The sequence below is a fragment of the Osmia lignaria genome, chromosome 12, assembly GCF_051020975.1.
Source record: "Osmia lignaria lignaria isolate PbOS001 chromosome 12, iyOsmLign1, whole genome shotgun sequence".
NCBI lineage: Eukaryota > Metazoa > Arthropoda > Insecta > Hymenoptera > Megachilidae > Osmia > Osmia lignaria.
The window spans coordinates 8697034-8724579 of NC_135043.1; the positions used below are offsets into that span (position 1 = coordinate 8697034).

A 27546-nucleotide genomic window follows, 5' to 3' on the forward strand; every position below is an offset into this window, starting at 1 on the left:
TTAAATTGGCTCAGTCATGAACATTGAACATGGTACTGCATATAACATGATATTGCTTTGCATCGAATATTATTCCCTCGTCTAGCCAATCTGTCTATTAAAATCACCAATTTCTATTCTAATACTACTTCACTATTTCAATATAAAATTATTATATTTCTTTAGATATTATTTTACCAATATATACAAATTTGAATATCTTATTTTAATCAAAGCACTATTGAAAGTTAATACATGTAATAACAAATTTCTTCAATCACCAAGTCTTCAGGATCAAAAAATGTCAGGAAAAATATTTATAAAAATGTCTACTCACCAGTTGAATCACGGCGACGTTGAAACGAAAGGGTAGTTGATCGACAGCCATAATCGGAGAACCATCAAACTTTTTCGATATTACGCAATGGACCGTGAAAGCGAGAAACTATTTCCGACCGCACCGAGATATATGTTCGCGTAATAAAATTTTTTACGAGCCAGAGGTGTGTTACGACGGCCAGGAACTGTCAGGAATCGTTGGCTAATGAAAAATTACTTTACGAGCAGGAGGGATGCTGCGTGGACCGCAGCATCCCCGATACTGACCGACAAACCCAGATTTTCGTCTCTTGAAATACGCGAAACCAGTTCTATGCGGTTAATACGAGCAATTAAGAAGTGGAATTTTCTTCACGAAATTCTAAACATCCCCCACCCCGTGCAACCTTGTTCCATTCTTATGCGAGACCACGGAGGATGACCATTGGTCCATGTACCGTGAGAACGCAGGGTGGTCCAGCGCTTGATCGCCCTTACCGGCCGGAAGAACAGGTTCTTTTTCATCCTTCGACTCTCGGAGACATCTATCGATGTCTCCCTTCTCGAATTTCGCAGACAAATTACGCGTTTTCATTTTCTATCTTCTTCTGCTTTTATTGGGGGTAACGGATAACGCAATAACGTGCAACTTGGACAGCTGCTCTTCTTGAACAAACGATCGCATGTCGTGGTAGGAAGAATTTAATAGGTCGCTCTTGTAAGTGAAGATTTTTATTTTCTTTATACATTATTCATGGGAGTTGTTAGTTACGCGGTTTCAAAGGGGTTCTGCATATTTTCTTCTTTTTCTTTTTTGAAAATTTGGGTCACGACTGATCCAGGCTCTGCTGTTCAAAGGGTTAATTAGAAATTAGAAATTATTTATATAAAACGTTTTGAAAAAATAGATTTTTGTTTATTGCAAATATATACATATATATATACTATTATATGCAAAAATGTTTGAAAGCATTATCAAACCTGGTCCAACCAGTTTCATCCCCCCCGATTCGTGAAGGGTGGATATATTCTACGTATCTCTCGCGTATTTCGTGAGATGACCAGTGGTCAGATGCCCGTGAGAAAACTACGCGGTCCAAAGCAGCTTTTCGATGGAACAGGTTCTCGTAAAATCAGTTACGTCGTGGATTGATCTGCTGATCTTTCATCTGGTATGGACCAGTTTTCAAAAAGTATATCTTCAGTAAAGAAATTCATGATCTTGCTTTCCCACGTAGGAAGATTCTTTTTTTAAAACTTTGAATGTTCATATCTTAACAATCAATAGTTAAGTAACCATAAAATTATACCATTAGTGACGGTAATAATAAAATAAATATTTTCTCGTTCCAAAAATAATAAAAAGGAACAGAAAAAAATTATTTTTGAAAAGTTAGGACACTCTGTACATGGTTTTGATCACAATTATTATTTATGAGAATATGTAAATTTTTGTAATTGAAAATGTGACCGTTCTAACAGGTTTCAATTACAATTAGAGTTAAATAGGAGGTATCATTTTAGGGTTGACGATTAAACGATTACACTCGACACGAGGGGTTGTTTCGTCTTTCTCAACTTTTCACCTCCTCCCTCCTTTACTCTTGGTCACGATCCTTTACGGATTATACGGATCTATCGTTCGCAAAATCGCATAATACCACGACGGCGCTTAGGCGTGTAAGGGTTGAGACATGGGTTTAGGGTGGGTGTGTGCCGTAATGTTCGTATCATTAATCGAGCGTCAAATAACTTCGCACAAAATGGACCCTCATATTCAATGGAATTTTCCTTACAGACGAGTAACTCTGTAGAAATGTTACTGAAATGAAGCTCTGCTCTCTTCTCTTGCCAAAGGCGTTTCTATTTCCTTGTCAAGATAACGAGTACAATTTAAAAAAAAAAAAATAAAAGCTCTGCATATAAAATAAGTGGAAAGTGTTACAAAAATAAAGGGTTAAATAGATAATACATATGAAAAAAGAAACATGTAGGCTAGATTGATTGAAGGTACAGGATGAAATTCATTTTAAAATTAATTTCGATTTCAGTACCAATTGGCCGGTGGTCTGTACGCTTAGCTTTTCATTAAATGTCTTATTCCACGATTATGGCGGTCTTCGTGATTGCATAACTTCAACTGCGATTGCACACGAATTCCATTTCGAGTCGATTGCAGTCACGAGACGCGGTAGCAGCCATATTTGCATGGGTTAGGAATGGTAGTAGCAGAGTCCGTTGATTTTCCGAGAAATTCTCACAGAGAGGGGATTGGTCGAAGACACAAACCGCAATTCCGTTTGTCGATATACGATGTTTGAGTTGAAGAACTCGATATCAATAACACGTTCAGAGTTCTTTCTTTTCGTAGAAAAGAAATTTTACAATCGTTATATGATTTTCTTCGTCAATAACACGCATATCTACACTTTTGAAATTAATTCAAATTATTATTTAAAAATTTATCATTTCTTCCCTTTCTGGAGATGATTTTTTCACGCAACCACCCTCAAGATTCCTATCCAAAAGAAACCTTGATCCTTTGACGAGATGTTGACGAAAGATGCTACCTGAACTATTTTCATAAATCGTTAGACTAACGGAAGTATGGTAAACGTGGTTAGAGTTTCAGGAGGAAAAGCTCGAGACAGCAACGACGTTCGCGTTGTTTGGTGGGGGTGAGGGGGATGGAGGTGCTGGAGGCCGTGGTGTTTGGAGGTTAGACCGCAGTTACAATATCGCTTGATTAGAAATGTACATAGCGTATATGCGCGAGGGCCGCATATCCAGATGGTAGGTGGTTGGGTTGGGTCGATGCCTGGCCAACTCCATAGTTTAATGCACGAACCGTAGAACTTGCAATAAGGAAGGGTTGAATGTTGGTAGGGGGCTAGCTCAGGCGGAGGTGAACAAGAGGGTGGTTCCCGGGGGTGTAGGGGTCCCCGTACGTACCGACACACACGGCTAACGGGAGTTCCGGTCTGCAACATAACGCGATCGCACTACTTGCAGCGTTGCTTGTTGGCCCTCCAGAGAGAATGCTCGTGGTCTCGTATACCTTCGTATTCCCACGAAATGGTTCCATGGTACCGTTCTGACGTCAGCCTCTCAGAGATGTTTCCTTCGAATTCGCGCCAGTCAACAGGCTCTCCCTTGCGATCCTGTTTGATAGGATCCCATTGCTATGCAGGGTAAACGCAAGGAATACATCGTTTTAATGATCTTTTGTAGCTTCTTCTTTTCTCTTGAGAATTTTGATTTTCAGTGATTCGGAGCTTCTTATAGTACTTTTATGTTATCAAATCACTTTAAACTTTACATATTTTGAAATTGATCATTATTTGGAGCAACTAACAATTAGTCATTTCATGTTAATAATATTCATATAACGTTTGTTTAGTTTTTATTAATTTTTAAAAATTAGATTTAAATCGCCCTTGGGTGCTCGCCGCCCTGGGCGGTATCCCATTCTCGCCCACCCCCCAAAGCCTCTACTGTACGTGAATGTAGGAAGATACCTGTATATTAGCGTTATACCTTACATTAGTACCTAAATCAGCGTGCGCTTAGAGCGGCGCAGGTTCGTCCTCGAGGAATATTCAACCATTCCTCTAGCTTCCTCGTCCCTCGGTTGCTGCATCTCTTCGTCGGTTGCCCAATCCTTGATTCCCTCAAAGTTTGGAGAACTCACGCTTGAGAGGAAACGCTGAACGTCATTGCAATATCGTCTAATGTTTTCGAAGAACATGGCGGTTGTAACGTTTGATATACGTACGTCCCCTGAATAGACACGTATTTCCTTTTGATACCGTTCGTGGAAATTGCAATTGAATACCAACCGCGTGAAATGACCAATTAAAAGTGTTCTGTTTTTCTAACTCATGTTTCATGAATTTCGAACTAACATCTCTCAAATAGTAATTAACCGATGGTTGATTTAACTGGATCCTTCTAATTCATCCCACGGGAACATCAAAGCGTTCAACTATCTTTTACACGTGTTTAACTATCGGTATTAGTTTGCACTAAATTCTATGTAAATTTCGGTAAATTTCAATTTGATTTCATTAAAAATTATCTATAAAACACATATTTTTAGAATTCTAAATTCTAAGTTAAATAAATTTCTATTATACAAAAGTTAAAAGTTATCTTCAGACGGAAATAATCATTTCGTTTAAAATGTTCGGGTTCAAAAATTATACGTTCTCCCTGTGGCTCGGGGAGTAGAATACGGCCACGGTAACCCCTGCCTGTCGTAAGAGGCGACTAAAAGGGGGGCGTTCGTTTCTACTGAAGTAGCCCTGCTGATGTCCTGGGTGGGTCTCCCTTAAAACACAGAACTTGAACAATACAACGGCAAGTATCAGTTGTAGATTCAAACAGGAAGCCCTGACGGTTCTTACTAGAGTAGAAAGCTAACTTACACGTATACAAGAAGAATATAAGCCAGCCTTGAGCCTACAACAGAACAGAGAGAAAGCAGAGTGCGTCTCTCAGCAGAGGCGCAAGACAAACGACGTTGTTTTCAGGGAGATACCGAAAACACCGGGAGAAGCGTACCTAGTTGTTAATTAGCTGAATAATGCAGCGTTAATCTAGTCAAAATTGCATGCATCTAGACCACGCGCGTAGTTTCGTTCTGGCAAACTCCACCAGTCTGACCTGCTAGGCCGACAAAGTGTTCGTACATGTGCGATAACGCACACTTACACATGAGCAAATTCTAGTAGGGATAAGTTGGATTCACCCGGGCCTGGGTGCGAACAGCATCTTCCGGTGTATTGAATATTTCAAGAATACCACTCGCTTGTTATCTCTCTTGGCTTCAAGACACAGACCCGGTCGATGTAGCCGCGTTTGTTTCAGCCGCGATATTTTGCAACAGCTTGCATAGGCTTCATTATTCAAATTCAGAGATTAGCCGAGTGTTACGAGCTGGTATTTATCAGCTGTAATAGCGCGTGTTATCTTGCCGCCTCCATTGCGGTTGCTGAAGAAAATTGGAGTTGCTGGGATGTGTCGGTAACAAAAGCATGGCTCTTAGACAAAATATTTATTTTCTTTCATAAGTTTGTATTATGTGAGAACTTATTGTAACTTTTGTAACGTTTGGTCTAATAGGTCGAAAGAAATTTTCGTCTTATCTGATTGTCGATAGATAAAGGAAAAGACAGCATTGGGTGACAAGCATTGTTCTTTAGGATATCGGCCAGTGCCAGGTACAGTGCGGCTAATAGGTAATTATCAGAGTGCAATTTTGCCCAGCAGCCAATCCCATTCATTTCCTCGATATCTTGAAACGAACGAGCTGTGTCCCTCCTCTGGTTTCGCCAGCAACGATCGTATGTTGCGTTCCAATATCTGCCGTTTTCTACCATCGATTCCCACCCCCGTTCAGGCCGCGACGTAACTATAGGCGTAAGAGGAAATAGAGTAATTATAAGGAAATGACGGGCGTTGCCTGTGTGGCGGGCTAACATTGAGAACCGTGCGTGTTCTCTTCGGTCACGCTTCCCCTTTCCATTGTTTCGAAATCGAAATGTAGCAATATCGTGCGGAATGCCGAGAACACGAGGGGAACTTCCGACACCTCTATTGTAGAGAAAGAATGTCAATATACCGATCAATTCCCTATTTTATATAAATTCTTATTTTTAGAAGCAATTTGTCCAATCGTGCTAGTGAAATGATTAATTAACTTAGAATTCTGTTACGTTCTAATCGACAAGTAATTAAATCTTCAAGATCTAATTTAACCCTTGAACAGTAGAACCTGGGTAAATCGTGACCCAATCTTACAAAATAAAGTGTTTAAGGTAACAATCTAAAGTTTAATTTTTAAACAAAAGAGTACTACAATTTAAAAAACGAAAATAATATAAATTAATGGTTCGCCGTCCAAGGGTTAAAGAATTCAAAGAAGTCTGAATCCGCAAAACATCAAGCTTTTAAATTAAATTCGCTATCGTCTGTTGCATTTAACAAGTCGTCCTTCTGCCTCGATGTACCAAGCAGACGTTAATTCGTTAACATTTAATTGTACACTTAGTTCTCTTCAACACTTGTACACACCAGTTTATGCACACAAATGTTCGCGTGGTAACACACATACGAGCACGTGACCGAACAGGCGATAAACCAATACTCTGTACAGCACCTTCAATTAATATAATTACTTTCGATCACACAAAAGTTGAGACAGACTGCTTCTGACCCGTGTTTCCGTCACAGATTTGATGAAGAAGATTCTATGCTTCGGACAGACCTTTGTTTTATTTTCTAATTCTGTCGCAGTCTAATGGGTAATAATGATGATCAATAAAATTAGTGGTACAAAATAGACAATTTTTCATGGATTGATATAGATGTTATTTTAACAATTAATAACAACTAGGGTAACGTTTACAGATATTATATTTGTTTTATGCTAAAATATCATAGTCTATCGGGGGGGGGAAGCCATCCTGGAAAACTGGGTCGCCGCATCCGTACCGTTCAACCTTTCGATCTTCAGCCTGTTCCTCTTAAAACCGTTAGAGATTCCGGTCGTTGGTCGTGTTTATGCGAGGCCAGTCGATGTGTGTTAAGCAACAGGGTTACTGCGGCTGTTCCGAGCTCGTCTTTCGAGATAGAGAGACGTCTCTGTGAAGACTGGAAAGCCGCGATCCCTGGCGCGGTGCAGCCGAAATGCCTGGGGGTTGATTGATTAGAGGGTACGCCGTCGTAGAGAGCCGGAGAGTCGAGGTAGAGTTCCACGGTGCGGGTTAGTTCGCTAGGGACCCTAGGTTATTTGGGGGCGGTGTGGAGACGCCGGAGTTGGTTCGAACCGGTGAGGAAGCAGGGCGAAGGGGGACCATCGGAGAGGAAAAGTAGGTGGAGGCGGAGTGAGGAGGTCAGAGGAGGGGAAGAGAAGGAAGGCCGGAGGCGGTAGTTCGAGGTGCTACAGTTTATAATAGTTGCCACCGCCCTCGGGCCAACCGACCCTGTCCGCAACTTCCACAGAGTTGCTTAAACCTAACCTCCTCTCAGAACCTGAACGATCAAGTCTGGTCCACTGGTCGGATCAAAGAATCGAGTTCTTTCGAACTGCGCTATCGTTAAATGATTATTCTTCTAAAGAATCATTGGTATCCTTTGGGAGATCCTTTCTGTTCATGTACAGGTTCGGACGATGAAGTGTTTGGTGGTTAGAATGGATTGAAGTTTTCGTTGAGAGCCAATAGTATAACGGCCAACATGGCCACGTGTGCCGTAGATTAGTTTGCAGTTGGTTGTTGAAGAAAAACCGGAGTTATTAGTTGCGGCCGAGGGTCAGGGAACTGACGGAAAGATGACGTGGTCAGGTGACCGGATTCACCGTTCCCTTCCGCTTCTCTCAACTTTGTCCCCTGTTTTTAGCTGATGGGATTTTGCTAATGCATTGTTTATGAACGATTATCGCGTTTCCTGTAAATTGTTTAGTAAATTTCATTTCATTCAAGGTGTATAATCACAGTAGCTTAATATCGTTAATGCTTATCCTAAATTTGTGTTTTGTCGTATTAAAATTAAGACAGGCTGTGTATGTAATTATGTCTTCTCCTTTCTTCTTCTTTTCCTTGAAGGAACTGCGACGGAAGAAGGTACAGGGTTCTGGCCGTACGTGTTGTAGAATCTGTGTACCGTGCAGTTTCTCGGTCCCGTGACAGCAGCCTCCGTTATAATTCTCCGTTATCTATGGAAATTCTAAACCGTACTAAACAACAATATATATCCCAAAACTGTGTAATTCTCCATGCGCGTGTACATACCGTGCAATATGCAGTAGCGAGGGCTACGAACCGATCACAGACTTTCTTTTTTTTTTCATTTCTTATTATTAGTATCGAGTGAAAACTTAATTTTTCTTTAGTAATTTTTTTAGTAACTTATCTTTTCAGAAAGCAAATTATATTATCTTTTTTTTACATTACGATGCTGATTAAAAGTTAATCATATTTGAAGGGGTTTCAAATAATATAACGTGTAAATTTGAAATAATATAACATTTTCCTATGAAAAAGAGAATTTCATAAAATTTCGAAAATTGAATTTGAATTCTCTATCTAAGTGGTCCATCGTCCAAGGATTACTCTTATCAATTTTCTAAGTCGGGCCCGGTCGAATATACTGAAGATCCAGTAGGGATTTCTATTTATCCGAGCAACGTTATTCAATGACCGTATCAAACGTAACGATCTCTAATTAAATAGCTCTCTTGAAGCGTACGGCGGAGGTCTAATCAGCCGTCTCTAGGAGTTTTCACGGTAACTGGAGCGAACAGGCAAAAGAGGAGCGGTACCGTATAGGATGGTGGAAGGACAGGAAGATGGATCGTTGCTCAGGTCCTGCAGCAATGTCCTTCGACGCTGTCTGTGCCTTAGGACAGCACGTAATCATACCAGTCCGCTATTACTTCCTATAACGCTATCTACGCCAGGAAACGCCATTGCTTGCTCGTTCCTACGTAGCTACGTGGTCCAGGGACGCCGAGGATGATGAGATCTGCAGGCTTGCATCCTGATGAGACTATTAGGATGGCTTGATAAGTCCATAATATTCTGGTCGATGCCGGGCAGCGCCGTCGAGTCCACCCGGTGTCCTCGCCAAACCGCTACTCTCCCTCCCACCCTTGGCACCCTTTACACCCCTCGGCGGCCATCCTTTTACTCACAGATATACCTAGAGCACCTTCGGTCAGATTGACGACGGGATAACTGATGCTTCTATCGACTTTGTTAACCTCAAACTCCGATCATTCCGCCGACCGGGGGAATCGTAGCTTTTGCTCGATGGAGGATTTTCCACGAGATTTCCCATGAATTGTTACCTTTACTTCTCCATCCTTCGCTTTGGCTTTGGGCTACCTAAATGGGGCGGATATTTAATTTCATAAATTTATTTTATCGGTCAAATTTTCCAATTGATACTCAAAGTTAACAATATTTAAAAAATTTTTTTTTCTTAATCATGATTCATCCCAGCAGTGAAAGTATTAATATTTTTCGCGAGACCTTTTCATAATTTTTAATTAACGTTTAAAATTTCTCGAAGGATCGTTACAAAAGGATGAAACTTGAGAAACTAGTGGATCTCTGTTCTGTCTGTTGCGGAGGAACGATCTGTGTCACCCTCTCGAAGCGGCTGGAAATTAACTTTGAGTATTACAGATGTCGAGGCGCGCCGCGGCGAGAAGCTAGCACCTTGTTAGTCTGACAAATTCGGTCTGTCTCCCCTTCCTTCTGTCTTCCACTTTACCGTATCAGCATTTAGTTGTATTCCCGAGAAACAACCACCAGTGAACCTCTTAACTTGCATTATTCAATCTACTTGTAAATCATATTATAATTTGCTTCTTTGGTATTAATTTGTTTAATGCTATTGATAAGCACTAATTACGTGATCTTGTTTCTTTCTTAATTTTTTTCATTAAGAAAAAAAAAAAAAAGAAAAAAAGAATTTCTCTCCGTAATTTCGGTGAATTGATGCATCCAAGCGGTCCCGGTTGCCTCCCGGAATACCACAGGCACCTGGTTCAGGGTGGTCGTTCGAAATTGGCGAGAATGGAATCTCGAGCAGTTCCAGAAGTCACCATTCTCGTGGAGGGTGTCGATCGTTGGCGGAACGGTGTTTGCTCGCTTAATCGGCCAAGCCCGGGTGCCACCCCTCCTCCGTCCGCTCCCGAAAACCCTTTCCGCTTTCCTGTCACGGTACAGCGAATGACTATCGGAAAGTGATATCGAGGATTTCCAGGGCTACACTTTGGTATTGCACGATTCCGTGGCACTTGCTTTGTTTCGTGCCAACGTAATCGTGGCTCTACGTCTGCCAGGGCGAGGAGGGATGGGGGTCGAGAATGGGGTGGCTGAGACCCCGGGATGAGGTACGGCCGACGACTCGCTGCCGCTCAGCCGTAAGGGTAATAGAATTGCACGGCCGAGGAGTGCCAATATCCGGGGTGGGCTTGTCGGCGGCGTTTAATTGCGTTAGTATTTCATCGCTGTACTCGACGAGAGCCGACAAGACTTTTCGATTCGGCTTTCCACGTGATGGACTCGTTTACCATCCAGATGGTACCATGGAATTTCATTCAAATATTCGGGTTTAGGAATTCTTATTATTTTATTACTATCCAATTATAATACAACTATACAATAAATTTTCATTAGGTTTATGTTTAAATTGCTAAGGAATTAATTTATCAATCAAAATGAATATAATATCATGACCAGAAAATATTTGATATTTGCAAGAGATTCAAAGTGGACTAGAAAGCATTAGTGAAGGGGTGTTACTATCCAGAGAAAATGATGTGAAAGCTTATGAAATGTCGGTCTAGTCCAGTAAGATACCAATGTATGCTGTGTTTCTACCTAACAGAGAGATAATACGAGGGGATAGTAACAGCTAGAGGTTTATCTTTGCTGCACCATAAAACTAACCCGTTCGTTACTTGATGACGGGGTAGATGCCAGTCTACTGGTCGTTTCAAAACCCATTTAGAATTTCCTTGTCTAATGGAGATCTTAACGCTATACTCTGATTATTACACTTTTGTGTGTAAGAAGATTTTCCGGTTCAAACGAGGAAGTTTTTATTTAACCCTTTTGCAATGGTAATATTTAATTAAAATATAGACACGTACCTATTTGTAATAAAACAAATAAAATAATAACGTATGTAGGTGTCGAATGGGGCGCAATAGCATCCTAATTGAATGTGAATCAAGAACTCGCGAACCTTAGACGAGTCACAGTATCCTTTCGCGGCAGGTGAACATTTGGTGGGGGTGGCGCGTGTACAGGGTGATCGTAAATTGTAAAATCTATCAAGACCAACGCGGTCGACATAACTCAGGGGGTTGCTATCCTGGTGGTATGAAGCATGGCGGCCAGACTCCGGCATAAATACCCGGTAGCAGAACAGAGCAGGAGCAGAGAGCAAGCCCAGGCCCGTTGTGGCGTGGCAACATCATCTATCTCGAATAATTTATTATCGCGCGACTACTGCATCCTCGAAATCCGGACAAGAACGCAACTATAGGAACTGCGAACCGGAAACGAGTGTCGTGCACCAGGATCCTGGATGCCTGTAGCCAGGATTCACCAAATTCGCGCGAAAACTAATCGGATCCCCTTTGGATTCCCAAATCAATCAAACAGGAAGTATTAAAAGGGCTCGAATTATTATTAATGAAAAGATAAATACTTAGAGGTTGGATTATAAATGTTGGAAATATTTAGAGTTTGGATGAAATAATAACACTTCTTATGGGTGTAAGAATACTTTATTGGTATAAGCAACCATATTCGTTATAGTATTTTTTAATACAAATTCTAACAATTTTCCTTTATTTTTTAAATAATACATATATTCTAACCCCCAGGTAAATGTGTTTGTTCTCGTTTTTACTATGTTTATAAATATACATCGTGTTGATGAAAAATAAAGAGTATAAATATGATTTTTTAAAAACCCTTTAATATTTAACTTAATTCGTAATGTAATGTACCATAGAATCTGTAATGAGATTCAGACGGACGAAGTTTTCGATATATCATTATTGTTATACTAAAAATCTATGCTACATTTTTTAAATGTTCATGTAGTTTATGGGAGTACATGTGTATGTGATTAAATCTTGTATGCTTATGGAAATTAGGTGAGATGCATCTAGTAAAAGGTAAGTTTAAAGTGAATTGTCAGAGGACAAGGATATAAGTTTCTTAGTATTTTATTATTCTATGGTCGTATTATATTATCTTTTATCCAATTAAATTGCACCCATATAACTTTACCTCACAATATTAAATTAATAATTAATATCTACTTTGTGAAGGTGTAAAATTAATTAATAAATTAAATTATATGATTGAAAACAATAATATAATTTTTAATTATCATATACTATAAGGTATAGTATATAATTGAATAGTTTTATTTAATAATTTGACAACAATAATAATGCGAATAAGGTTTGCAAAATAATTTATAAGCATTCGGTCGACAATTTCCAGATTTGTTGTACGAACTCCAAGTAGTATAGGTCAGCGCGTTGACTGTCACAGTAGAAACATCCACGATAAATGCGACACGCAATAATGTTTGTTACTAAACATACTAAAGATTAATGTTCAGTTTAGTATTTTGAAATACTGGTATCATTTAAGTTACAAAAATGCTTTTTTCAATTACTTGACCTAATTAGTTTCTTTATTGCTTACGAATAACTGTGACAATCACCATGCTGAATATTTCTTAATTCAAGTATACAATACCTTTCTATTGAAGTCATGAAATTGGGTATTAAACGGTGTTAGAAAGCGAACAAGCTTGAAATTTAGTAGGATTATAACCGGCATGAAAGATTGTGCAATAGGTTGGCCAGCGGAGCTTCCGAGACGTTCATCGAATGTAAATTAGTGGCAAAGGTCGCCGAGTTTCACGTGCAGGTAATGAGGCCACCGTTGGTGCATCGAAACTCAATTTGGTGCATCTAGAGTTTAACAAATATAGAATATCGTTGAACAAACTGGAAACATAACGTCAGCAGGAGAAATGTATTACTTTGTAATAGGTGAAATGGTTTGTACAAATAGTAATTATTCTTTCAATTACAGTACTGATAAGAATTATTTTTCGTATGGTTATATTACTTCAGAAGTAATGTATGGAGTTAGAGTTGTCAAAGTTGCTTGTAAATTTGATTATTTCAAGTCTATTGTTTTCTGCCACCTTTGTAATAAATTTTTGTAATTCAATAAATATATTTTAAGAAGTAAAAAAATAGTAGAAGATGTAAATGTGAAACGAGCAGTTTCCAAGTAGTACTGGTCAACGCATTGACTGGTACAGTAGAAATAACCATGATAAGTAGGACATTCCACTATTCAAGGGTTAAAGGTACTGAAGATTAACGTTTCAATCTAACACTTCCGTATTAATTACATATTAAATCATGTAATGATTCAAATTTTTTGTGAACCTTAAATCTTCAGTAAAAATTTTTTAGAAAAATAAGAAATTTTACCTCTTTTCTAAGGTGTTATCATATATTACTCACCCCGTCTGATCATTTACCGTCCTATACTACTAGCTCTTTAATACTGCACGGCATTGGGACAGCATCACCATCTAGGGAACTCCATAGAAGAGTAAGGAACCTCGTCAAAGTGGTTGCACGTTTATCGTAAAAGTTAGTTAAATGCCTTTCTCATTAAAACTTTGTTAATTTCGTTGAACATAGTTGCACATAGGGTTTCAATAGAAAGCTATATAATTTTTAGTAAAAAAATCAGCTCCTTCTTCAAAGAAAATTTTTATCAATTTCTTATCATTCTTTTATAATTTCAAAACATGTATTTAGTGGAAAAAGTATAATAACAATTAATAAAAATATTTTTTCGGGAACGCGTTAGGTGCTGCCATCTCACGGAAAATGCCTGAACCTTCGCACACATTTAGGGGTTGAAGAATGTTACCTATAAAAAAATGCCGATAGATGGCACTCGTTTCCCTTCACCTCGTCGAAATATACATTTTTTTCTCCTTTTCGAGTAGCCATGTTTTTTCTGCGGGGCGGGTACTTTTAATATTTTGAATGGTTTGAAAGCTGCATTCTATCTTTACCCAACAATATCGATAAACAAAACTTCTTAAAATGTAATCATTTATTTTTATTTTGTTCTAAGACATCATATAGCTATAGTTTTTCTTATTTAAAAAGGAAAATGAAATTTGATGTGTGCGCATTTATGGGGGTGATTTTTTGGAGAATCATTGATTCCATGAAAATGGCGTCGTTCGAGGTGGATACGAGTAAATTCCTCGCAAAATGGTGTACGTACGACACCGTTTCCCCATCTTGGTATGCGATTTAGGTGTAGATATAGCGAAGAGGGGGGTCGAACAAGGGGCAGTACCAGGTTGGCGGGCAGATTTTCAAAAAACTCAGAGGGGCTGCGCGCGCTTCACCTTCATTGATCGGAGGGTTGTGTCCGGCTGCCACCCTCTCCGATGTGCCACGAACGCAAACTACCCTCTTCGTCGGCCGACAGCCGAAGAGGGACTCGTTCGTCCTCGACTTTCAGGGCGGAGCCCAGGAATCTCCGAGGATCTCGTTTTGGTCGAAAAAAATTCGAAAAATTGGAAAAAATAAAAAAATAAAAAAACACAAAAACGAGAAAAAACGTAAGAAATTCGAAAAATGTTAGAAATTCAAAAAAAGCCTTTTTAAATCATTCAATTTTTTTTTTTCTTACTAACATCTACTTTAGAGACTTTTATTTCTTTAAAGATTATTTTTATTTTACAATGGTTTGGAAACGTTCCCTCGTCGAATGTACTTTTTCCAAGCAAGAAAAAAATGGTCGCCTAGGTGCGAAGACACCGGATAAAAAAAAAAAAAAATTGAAATCTATTGAAGTCTCTACCCCGGTGGCGGACGTCAAGCTGTTCTTGCGCTTCAACCCCTGAACGCGAGCCACCCCATTGTTTTTCCTCCATGTGCCGCGAACGTACATTTTCCAGTCGGTCCTCGAGTCATGGGAAAAGCTATCGTCCATAATGCGAGCTCGCGATCGTTGGAACGGAATTACAGGGAGTCCTTCAGGACGCTGCTGGATGCTATCGGCAGTTGGAGTGCGCTGGTTGGTTGGAAATCGGCGGCCGAGTTTCTCATTATAGTTTCGGGAGGATTTCGAAAAGGACCCCACCGGTAACGGACCGGTATACCGCAGCATTTTTCAGTCTGGGGGGGACCAAACCCAGCTAGCTTCTCTCTCTCAAGAGAGAGGGATGTTCTAAGGATCAGCTTAGAGAGACAGAGATAGAAAGGTGAAACATATAGGGGGGAGATAGACGAGTAGATGAACGAAGGAAGAAAGAGAAGGAACGATCGAAGCGAGGACCAGGAATATCCGTGTTTGAGACGAAGTTTGAGAGAGAAAGGAGGAAACAAGAGACGAAGAGAGAGAGAGAGAGAACGTGAGTTAACCTAACCTCAAAATTCCAGCATCAATTCTGGAGCCCCTCTAGTGTCCCACCCAGCCGGTGCAATTAGGAACTACCCCTTCTATCCTATTCTACCTCTATCCTCACTTCCCTTCGACCTCCCACCCTGTAGAGTGGCGGAACCACGTGATCCGGCAACTACACTCTTGTTTTTAGGGTGGCGGCCCGGGTGTCGGCGCTGGCGGGCGAGGAAGAGGTGGAGGTGGAGGAAGGGGACGAGTTGCAGGGTAGGAATACCACATCCGCGTCGCCATGACTACCGTAGGGGGTGGTTTATACTTGAAGGGTTACCCCTGCGGTACAGTCACTGCAAAATCGGGAAAACTACCGGGACGACGCGACGTCGAGCACGCGAAGCGGAAAAAGTACCGGCTAAGGTCCGGCTACTTTTAGCCACGCTTTCACCCACACGGGCTTTCCCTTTCGCGACCTCCGCTGTTTACATCGCTTAAACGTCTAAGACAATTAATGACCGGGTTTTCGGGGCTTTCCCCTGCTTTTTCCCCGCTACGGTATCCGTCTCTTTCTCTCTTCCTCTCGATAACCTAGCTGTCTGAGATTTGACATGGCGCGCACCTGCTAGCTCGATTTTATTCCTATTTCTACCTGTTGGAGATCGATTTTCTCTTTTAAATATCATACATCAGATTTTTGCTTATTTTTTTAAGAATTTAATCGCCACAATAGGAATATTTAGTAAGGCATATAATAAAATTGATTGTTTATGGACCATTGAGAAAGCCCCAATTTTAATAGCAGTCAGAACTATCCCAGTGTTTTCATTTCTTAATAGAAAGAAGCGTGATGGTAAATTTATTAAACAAATATTATTCATTTTTATTGTTTAAGCGTTCTAGAGTATTTTGCGTCAGTATCCAACTCGATAACTGAAGTACGTTTATGTTTATTATTCTCGAAAGTAGTAAAAGTAAACGATATCGCCGCCAGTGTCGACATCCGAGGATCGTAGTTGTTCAGAGCGCTGGATTCTCCCATGGAGAATCGTATAACGTGCATTCGAGATAAGAAAGGACGAAGCGTCATTAACTTGAAAATAAAACCTGCAATCTTTTCTTCGTATCCGAGTGCAATTGCGGGCAAGTACAAAGAACTATCGGTGAATGTTTTCAACGACGAATAAACACGTTTGTTTGGAATTAAAGTACTTGTAACAAGGCATGAATTTATAACTTTTTTTGTATTTTTTACCGATTTTTAGCAACATAGGTTAAAGATTTTAAGTCCCCAGTCCCTTGATTTTGAAAAGGGACATCGATAAAATGTCATCAACAATTCACGCTCCTTCCATTAGAAACGGACTAATTATTTCAACTGTTATCGCCTCTGTTACCTTTACACCTTCTTCCTTTTTGTTCCACTGTAACTCGTGAAATTTATTTTCGACGACACGAAATTCTTGTTTCACAAAAAATTGTGAACGATGGAAGCGTCCTGTGTATTCTCTAGGGCAAGCTCAACTGCTTCTAACTGTCATTAATTATTAGGAAAGTTTCGCTCCGGTTTTCAGTCGCCCGTGTTTTTAATCAAACTTTCGCGCTTCGTCAAATCGATTTTTCAAAAAATATATCTACCATCGATCACTCTTAAATCGCCTGTTTAAATGAATTATCGATCCATGTGCCAATCTCTTACGGTCTCTATTCTGAACATGATCTTTATTTTAAGCGAAGCTAAATCAATCATCTGCTAAATAAGAATGCAATTATTTATTGTTAGGAATGTTTAGGTACGTTTATGAATAAATCGAACTCCTTTCATTAGAATATTTTAAATGTTTATTGTTAAAATTTTTGAACATTTTTCACCAATACTAATATTATAATTAATTTAATTTCATAAAAATAGAGATGGTTCGAGAACAAAATCATCTATCTCTCACCATTAAACATAATTCACATACCTCCCCTCTAAAATAAACAAAGAAACAACGAACAGAATTGTGAGTATAACAGACTGAAATCACCGGTCGATAATTCAATCCGGTGGGGTCGTTGTCGCAAAATTCTAAACCGGCCCAGTGGTCAGCGTATCGTTTACGCGTAGCAGGTGTGCCAAATGGAAATCTATCGGGGGTTCAACTTGTCCTACCTGTCCATACAGGGTAGAATGTCAGGCACGTAAGCCCTAGAGAAAAAGAAGACTCAAGACTTACGGTAGACTCTTGTTATAATGCCACGTGAGCGATTTTTAAGCATTCTAGTGCTGCTCCTCCTTTCCTTCTAAATGAAAGCTTCGAAGTTTGAATTAATCTACTGTAGTATATATTATATTTAGGCAGGAATATTCGTTTCATGCAAAATATGCATAATACTTAGTAATTCCATAGTAGGTATTAGAGTTGGTGGTATTTCTTTTTCGCCTAGATCGTCGATTTCCCTAGGGAAGGCTTGCATGCCCGATGGTACATAGGGGCTTCCCGTTGCAGGCCGGAAACGTATTCGCTCTGGCGAAGAACACCTCGCGGTTTCAGATAATGCAGCCGAGCGGAGAGGCAGCGTGCCCTAAGCTCGTTAGAGTTACACGGCCAACGCTAAAGGCAGCGGGAGCGGAGGATGCGGACTTGTCAACACTCAACGGACCGAATTCGCTAACGTGCTGAACCTAGTCGGACGCCTCGAGCACAAGCCGCAATCTAATCATGGTTCGCCGCATTCGCATCCCCTATTTTGCTGGAACCTACGGAATACCTTGTACCGGTTATTCCTTTCGCCTTTTATCGCCGACAGTCATCCACTCGAGCGCTGAAAACGTCCGCTGAATCGTGTCCAATTGCTAGATCGTCGGCTTGGAGATGATGATCAGCTTTCGTATATACCGCTGCTTCGATCTTCCATGTGAATGGAAAGCTGATTAAGATGTGCTATTAAAATGTGAACTATTTTAGGATGGTTTTATTTTAGGACTTTGTCTTAGGAAACATCTAAAGCACGTTTAAGTAGTACAAACTGTAATATCACCTACATATCATTTTAATTAATCTTTAATTCTACTTTCAATTCACGTTATTTGATTGTGATTCTAATATTTAAAGATCTTCTTTTACTATAAATTTAATTTTTTTATTTTAATAATAGCTGCAATTGTGAAAATAATTCTAATAAAAGTATCTAAATAAGGCTTCTTCAATGGGTATAATTATAATTTGAATTGTTTGTCTATCCAGCTAACGCGCTTTACTTTTCAGATCTCGCACGGAGAAATGATGCACCCTGGGCGTAAACGCCGGCACCGCGTCATCTACAGATGATCATCTGGTCGAGTCGCGGTAGTATCTAGGAGGCGATCAACCACCACTATAGCTAGTAGATGAAGGCGGAGTCTACCCCCGTAGTAACATAGCATTAGGTAAGCTTTTCGTTTTATTGATTTTTCGAAAAAGCGCTTGCGCGGCCGGTGTTGCCCTCCGCACTATCGCCTACGAGCTGCACCGTGCTCGTGAAAACCGTTCTACTCCCCTCTTTCCTACTCGAAGAGTCCTATCCAGTTGCGCAGCGCTCCCTTCCCTCTTCTTCCTTCTCTCCTTCTTGCCTCTCGTTCCCGCCAAGCGACTACGATTTTTGAATCCCGCGAGAAAAACTGGTGGAAAACTTTTCGCGGTTTTCCTTCATCTTAACTCTCTCTAACAATGCAATACTTTCTTAAAAAAAAAAAAAAAAAAAAATAGACCTTTCCTAACTTGGTGTGTACTTTTGGTAGATACGTGCTGTAGGAACTTGCTCGAGTATTGATTAGAGAATTTTCATTTAAATCTAAAAATTCTACTTAATGACTCAGTTCCATTTCATCTAGCTCTAAGTTTCAAGAATCGAAGTTCGTCATAGAACAACCAGGGAAAAATTTAGGGGGTATGGGGGATGACAGTGATAGAGTAAATACCGAATTAACGAAAAGTAGGATACATTATGGGGAAGGAGATAGAGAGCTAGGAATGCTATTGGACGAAGCAGACGAAGATCCGTCCACGGGTTGAAGCGGCGAAAATGAAGGCTTAGCCGGCGGCAACAAACATTCATTATTACTCGACGCAAACCCTGTCCGTTTTCCTCCACCCGGTCATTCTCTCCTTCGTCCCGTCTCTCTTCCTCTTATTTCGTCATCGCGTATCGCTGGTTGCCCGGCCGTCGAGTCGGCGTGCTGCTATTGGTCGACACGGGCTGCTGTGTTTTCCGAAATCATCGGCTCTCGCGCGCGTACCCGTACACATCCGCGTGGCACGCATAAGCGGGTCTACGTACGTGTGGCCACCTACGATGAGTATGCATAAGGTGTGTTCCACGGACGGACGGCCAACACACTTGTCCGGGGATCGGTCTCGGGCACACTGACACGCTCCCACGCATACACCACGTCCCATCCCGGGTCTGGTAGTTTGCCGTCGTCATCAATCATCGAATGCCACCGGCAGCGCTGACATTTTCCGCAAAAAGCACACGCACGCAAGCACGCAGCCAACGAACGCACACCGTGCACCGTGTTCACTCTGTGTCGTCACGCCAGGAGTTACGGCACGGCAAAGGCTCTCTCTTCCAATGGGTCACCCTTGGTCTTCCATGGGTGTCGCGTGAGAAGCCATCCGTCCCGTAAACGACCGCACGCACACACGCGCGATACGTACACTGATCGTCAATTAACGCCACTCGTCTTAAGCCTGACATTAGTTTTTTTTTTTATTTCCATCGACAGAGCGTCGAGAGGAAAGAAGCGGACCGACGGTTACCGCGTCGCGTAAAAACGCAGAACTGAATCGGCGGGCTGGCCACGGGCACACAGGGGTACGCCGTGGCAACGTATGATTGGCAACAATCGGCACTCTGATCGAACGTTTGTTTCAGAACACATATGCATTCGTCTCGCTCTCTTCGCCGTTCGTCCCTGTTTCGTTCTCTCCCTCTCAATCACCCTCTCGTTTCCTCCGACCATTTCTTCCCTCTCTTTCTGCGACTCTCGTTCTCGCGTTCGCTCGTCTCCCCTCTCTCTCTTCGTCGATCCTCTCGACCATTTTTCCTGTCCTCCGTTCTCTTTCGTATCGCGTTTCTGTTTCTCTTTCAGCGGCACCCCATTGCCCGGTCCGCTCTTCCCTCAACCCTTGCTGTTCTCTTCGTCGAACCAGCGCGATGGTCAGTCTTCGCTACCGTGCATCCCTCGTCTCCTCTCTCTCGGTTCGTCCGATGTCTCTCTTTCACCGAACAATCTCTCTCTTCTCTTTTTTTCTTGCTCTGTTCGTCTCTCTTCTCGACGGATTCTCTTTCGCCAATGTTTATATATTGTGACAGGTTGGTATGCAGTCACGTATATCATACACGGTTCTCTGTATCAGTGTATATAGATACACGGTACACTAGCCTGTTCCTACGTATGCATCTCTGCGACGTCCTTTTCTGGCATACCTTTTGGCAGTGCATATACAAGGTAACATCGCGCGTGCGACTGGTTCCGGTACGCGTGTACGAGGGAAATGCGAAAAAATGGGCGGATGTATCGTTGGGTGATGCCAGTGTGCCGGGACGTCCACGTGTGCAGTGTACCATGCATCAAGCGTGCGCACGCGTGTGTAACGCATACTGGGTCAGTGGAGGAGATTCCCTCCTTTCTTCGTGCTTTCTTTTCCTATCGGTCACAGTTAAAATATGCCCGATCGATTTTTTATTGGACGCTTTGATACCGCGGCGTTTGCTTATCGATGCGACTACCTGACCATCGCGGATGTGGGTCTTGAATGAATTCTTGTAGAAAGGAAAGTGATTTCATCGCGGAGTTAGCCTTTCTTTGTATTTGTATTGGGAGATTTTTTATTATCTTTATCAGCATCGGATCAAGGGGAGGTTTTTAGGGAGGCTACTAAGCCTCGAGGCTTTCTAAACCTTCCATTTCTTATGGGTCAAAATATATTCAATGAAATTCTTTTTCATTATTGCCTTTATAATTGCTTCTCATTATCTTTGTTTTAATTTCCTTATTACTTTATTATAAGAATTATGTTTATGGATATTTATGTTTCAAAATACTGATAGAGGTGTTTTCCCCAGAAAAACATATATTCGATTGTATCAAGTACTTTAATGAATGTCAACTATGAGAGGCATTCCTCATCGGGATAAAGCTATTTGCGTATCGCACATAATACGCGAAACAACGAGCGTGAAATTTAGCACATGTTAAGAATAGCTGAATTTCATCTGCCTCGTATAAATTTCAACTGCGATAAGTCGATTCTACAAATAATATAAAAACTAGATATTTCAACTATGGCTATTAAAATTATAGGTAAACAGCTCTATTGGAAATTTGATATGTAAATAGGAATTTTTGAAAGGCAAGGCTGTATTGCATATTATTTTAATTTTCCAAATTTTACAGTAATCCTTTAAAAATTATTCTTCCAACATACGAAAATCTTTCATTTTTAAAATTATGCATTTAACTTTATATTTTCGTATATGTTTTGTAAGTTAGGATTACGATTGACCCAGGCTCCCCTGTTCAAAGGATAAGCATTTTAAAAAAACGTAGATATAGGACGATCGACGGTAGCGACCCTTACGAAATCCTTCGGAATTCATTGTAACCAACCCTCGTGTCCCGGTAAGTCAGTGTCCTTCTCGAAAACGGTCGGTAATGGCGTTTCGGCAAGGGGTTGAATCGAACGAAGAACGTTCCGCGGTGATTGGGAAAACGAGATTTATCGCGGCCACGAATCTATTGGATTTTAAACGTTTAATTGCTGGATCGTAACCGGCCGCGGTTGGTATCCACGAACTGGCCATGTAACCCGGCAAAAATATCGGGTGTTGACGGAAATAAGGACGGTCCAAATAAATCGATTAGATCTTTTCCCCGGTAACGGCGATCCTATTAAAGTTTCCCAGTCGAGACAAACCGCACGTCGATTATGAAATCGTTCAACATCGTTGGCCGACCGTTCTATGGCAAACGCTTATTTCTTTTTTTTTTTTTTTTTTTTGATGAGGTTATCGAAAACCGTAGAGTCAGCCGCCGAGGGCCATCATCATCAAATTTCGCTTCTCCTGCATTTTATGATTATGTGCCGCGGTCAGTGCATTAGCATCGCTGGTGATCGCTGAAATAGCGATTCAAACGACGATGCTCGTGTTTCGATCGTGTTATCGGCGATCATGAACGGCGACAAAAATGAGGAAAAAAACGTGCTGGTCGAAAGCACAGGAAGGAAACGAATCGACTGGAGGAAATAGAGGTCCTTTCTTCTTATTGCTTCGTCGTGATACTCTCACGGAGGGTGCGCCGACGACTCCAGTCTGTTAGATAATCATTGAAAATTGGGTATAAATGCAGTTGGGATTTTACGTGTCACACGTAATGAACGTGTTAAAAATTTTCTTATCCTAAATATCTGCTTTGATACGATCGATCGATACGTTTGAATCGGTTCGTTAAGAATTGTCGGTCCTTTCGTCATCAGGATGCTAAACAGAGAATTTCTAAGCCTCGGTTATGGCGTGGATCCAATGAGCTCTTCCCTGGGAAATGGGCACTCAGCCATCTCACTGTATGCCCCATAAAGCCGGACGGAAAATCATCTCTTAGGATGAAACGACGCGTGGGTAAAACGTAAAATGTTAGGACGTAAAATCGTCGTCCCCTTTTTCTCCATCCACGGGCCGCCATCTCGTGGGTAGCAGGTTTTCACGTTGAATGGGGTTCGCGAGAAGCACACAGGCTGGCCAAATCGTTCTTTTGCTACTGTAGGAATGCCGCGGGACCTTAATGTTCTCACTTCTCATTCGGCGGCAGCGGAAAATCCTCGCCGTTTTGTGGAGCCCCTCGCTTCACAGGGAAGTGGTGCAAAGTAATCACGAAATGTGCGCACCATTTTTGCTTTCGCTATTTTAATTGTGAATAGGGACCGTTACGTTTTCACGTCGCTCTAAGGTACTATAGAATAAGAGAAGATTCTAATGACTCCTGCTTGCAATGCGAGGAACTTTTCATGGTACATCAAGGACTTTTAATGTTATATTTTTCTCATTCAACGAGGATTATCGTTGTAATTATTATTTTTTAAGTACAATTCATTTGTACGTGTAATAATTGATTAACACATTGATTATGATCAATGCTAGGTAATGAATTTAGTCCATGTCTGACTATTCGTTGATATTTCTACTTAATAGTCCAAGTGTTAATGAATATTTCAAAGCACAGCATTGCAGCAGTGTCAATTTTATCACATATATTTCTCAATTATTGCTTTATTTATGTTATCAAAACGAATGTTTAATCTTTGTTAATTTAAAAGATTGCAAATTTTAGAAAGTTTTATTCCCTTCACATTTTTTTAATCTGTAGGGAAATTTACAGTCTAAAATAACGACTCCATTGACATTCAACATAAATTCAGTACATGTAACTTAAACGACAAGTACACATCGTGAATATTAAAATGAAACGGATTTCATTAATTTCATAACTCGGACTGTTTGTTCTGTTTTACATTTTTATAAGTTTAATTCATGATTTCATATTATTTTAATGATAATACTTTAAACATTATCATTTATATTATAAATATCCTGGCAATCAAATACTGTAGTATTCAAATATTCAAATAATTAGTATTTTTGTATCCTAGTATCTTAATGTCCTCGATCCGATCGATATAATTGATTCGATCGAGTGCCATGGTTATTCGCACGATTCCGCGCGCCGCATGATCCCATTGCTAATCGATTTCCCCGATGTAGTCGCGTGCGACACAGAATAGCACTTTTTAGATCGGGTGTCGCGCATAGCCGCGAATGTTATTCTATCTTTTTTTTTTTTAACCTGTTTCCCATAGTCGTCGGTCGGAACAAACAGGAAAAATCTGATGTCGATGATAGACGCGAGATCCCGCCGCTTTCTGAAATTATTGAAACATATGAAAAAAAAAAAAAAAAAAAAAAAATATGTCCCTTCGTCTGATTCAGCTAACAATGCTCGAATAGAACCCTGGCCCGACCGTCATTGGTTCTCGATATTTCAACATCGGCCCACGAGCATTGGAAGGACACAATCCTCGCGCCTGATTAAACAGCACGCTAATTCGGCAAACTCATACATCCTGAAGCGAACGCACGGTAAACTGACATCGTGTAAACAGGACACCCGTTGAATCCTACGAAAATATTGATTAGCGGCGGAGTTTCGCGGATATGCCCACGATTCCTTTGTACGTGTGACAAATACAGGCCGGTCCCGCCTATTTAGGATCGTTTCCTAGATTAATCGAAAATGCGCGACGGGGCCGAGCAAAGCTTTAGGTAACAGCACGCGTGAACGAGCGACGTGCATTTCTGATGATCGTCGACGAAAATTTTCCATAGGAAAACCGTTTTAATCAGCTGATGCATCGTTGCAAATTTTAAGATCGCATCTGTGCCTGGCGCGAAAGGTTTTCATGCAGCCCGCGTTTTCGGTGGCTTCCTTTTATGCGATCGACCCATTCGAAATCATTCCGTGCCGGTCGTTAATGACTGATTTAGTATCAAAGTAAGCGATTTTCGAACAAATCGTCCCACGAATATGCGCGAAATAGAGGGAACACCCTGTGTGGTTTTGCGCGAGTTTGATTTTGGATTTTGTCCTTTGTTGTCGCGCGTGTTTCATTTGCAGGCTAGTTTTTAAGGGCTCCGGTGTATCGAGCGGTATCGATTTATTGCTGGATTATGATTCCAATGAAACGGTAGCAATTTCATCTAAATAGCTTGACGAGAATAATGGTCTTTGATGGACAGTTTATAAGTATACATGTTCAGGTAAAATATGAGAATATGAGAAACGTGGTAATCTAAAAATGATTGAAATTTTTTTTTTTACGAGTATTGAAAATTACCACGACATTCATCGTTGAGATTTAATATTCTACACGTTTGAGACTGAAAAAAAAGAGGGTGTATCCTCTTAAAACATCGTTTGAAAGGTGAAAAATCAAATGACATAGTTCGTCAATCCGCTGACCGCGATGGGAAGTTGATTTCGAATTTGAAGTTCTTTTGCAATTCGATTTGACCGGGCGTGGTAGGTGAAAATGAAAATTTAAATGGAACGTATCCGCGTGTTCTCGACCGGGGGAGTGATTAAAACGCAAAGTCACGTTGCTGTAACGTTAGCAATCATAATCGTTATTCAACTTGATATAAACGTCATTTGGTCTACAATTATCCGATGTACGGTCCATTTTGCGGTTTACAACATCCGAGAACTCGACGCTATCCCTATCCGTTGACAAAGCGGAACTTACACGTTCCATCTTCTGTTCCCGTGGACGGGAAATTTCGTGCCTCTCTCTCCATCGCGCACCATTTCTCCTTCAGCGTCGATACGAAGCGGTGGTGCAGGAATTTTCGCAACAAAAGAACAGAATACCAGCCAATTTTCAAAGTTCGTATAAACTTTATAATTTGTAATTTTCGAACACCCTTAGTTCAGGATATAATTTTTAGTTTCCCATACGCTTGAGTCTGCAAATGTTTTCCATCGTTTGTTTAGGTAGAGCCATATTGCCAATAAATAATTTTCTAGGGAAATATTATCGTCCCTTCCTAATGTCGAAAGTTTAATAAAGCCGTCGTCCATATATCGTGCTCCTTTGTTCGACGTTCTCTACTTCGGACGAAATTAAAAATTCGAGAACAAAATTATTGAATTTCTATTTGTATAAAATAAATGAAATTTAATTTAAGTCATAGTCCATCGTTCGAGGGTTAAATTGACTCGAATCCAGTAGATGGTAAACACTTTCGAAAAAGAGTCGCGACTCGTTAAGAATCCCGTGAAGTCGTCAAGCTGGTCAACCTTTTTCCCGTCAAAGTGGAATTCGCTCGTCCTATTTCGAAAGTCCCCGCGCGAACCCCGCTCCTTTTCTCTATTTTTCGCCGGCCGCTCGCCACTTTCCGCATACATGTTTGAGCAAACTGCAAAACCGGCCGGACATTCTGCGGGGACGCTCGAATGTGTTCCAACGTGGACGTTCTTCAGCTTTGACTTTCGCATGGGAATGTTTTTCATTTCCATGTAACGTGGGGGAAGGACGTAGCCGGGCGAGCAGGTAAAAAAGCAACGGCGCAACGGGAACAGTCGTAACGGTTCTGTTATGCAAAATAGTCCCGTGTCGTGGCGGTAAGCGTTCCCCTGCAGCTTTCTGTTCTGCAAATTAAAAATTGCAATTCCCTATTCGTTACGGGGCTGGTCTAAATGCGAGCATTTAATGGGCAGAAAAAAATGGTATTCGCCGGAGGAGAATAATTTAGCGGGCGCGAGGAAGAAGCCGACGAGGGGTTGAAAATCGCGCGGTACGGCCCGCTTGAAAACTGGTATCGATACGCGCCGCGTACTCCGTGACCTACAAGTGGCGAGTTCTCGATGTATCAATGGACGAAACATAGCGGTTCGCATCGTTCATCCCTCGATACCTTCCCTTTCCACGGCTCGCCCTCTTGGCGGAGGGTGCGCGGTGAGTGGCCGGTTGCGCGGGAAAAAAATTCCACCGTGACACACCGAAATATCCCACGAGTTCTGCCTCCCTCCGGGGAAGAACGCCATTTTTCCTTCCGTCACGTCGAAGCGTAAAGGGTGGCTGGACGAGGGTGGAGAAACGAGGTAAGCGAGAGAGGAAGAGGAAGGACAGGCACGCGTAGGGAAAAAGAGAGTGGAAAGGGAAGAAGGCGAGAAGAGGGTAAAGTGCGTTGTAATCGTTGGAAAAGTAGGGTGAGGGCCTGCGACAGTGAAATACGGTAACGAAGAGGGTAGCATAGGGCCGGCAGGCAGGTTGTACACATTAAAGAGGCGGTGAAGATGAATCTAAAGATGTAAGATAGGCGAAATGATAAGCGTAACAGGGTGTAGAGAAAGATGTAAATAGAAGGGTTGAAAAAGGCGGGAAAAAGGAGGAGATAGGTGTATAAACGATAGGAAATGAAAAACAGGGAAGATCAAAAGACAATCACAGGAAAAGCGAATGAGAGGGAGGAGAATATAGGGAGGCTTAAGAGAACACGGGAGCATAAGAGAGGGAGGAGGAATTAGGGTTGTCTCCCCTTAGCGAGGGAACAGTGGTGGTTTCCTGCGAATTCGGTCGAAGCGGGAACGAACTCGGCTCGACTCGGCTCGGTTTTTCGTGGCGCTGTATTCGTGATACGTAACCTAGCATAATACCGAGTCGTACGGCCGGCTCGTCGG

At 41.3% G+C, this 27546-nt stretch overlaps 1 long non-coding RNA gene across 2 annotated transcripts in view; it reads left to right on the plus strand.

Moving 5' to 3' along the window:
• The window catches only part of LOC117603023 (uncharacterized), a 124770-nt gene that overhangs the window by 60925 nt on the left and 36299 nt on the right, over positions 1-27546 (plus strand). For both annotated transcript variants that reach the window (XR_013063192.1, XR_004581113.2), the window contains exon 4: positions 18536-18696. This is a non-coding gene — a long non-coding RNA (uncharacterized LOC117603023). The remainder of the gene's footprint in view (positions 1-18535; positions 18697-27546) is intronic.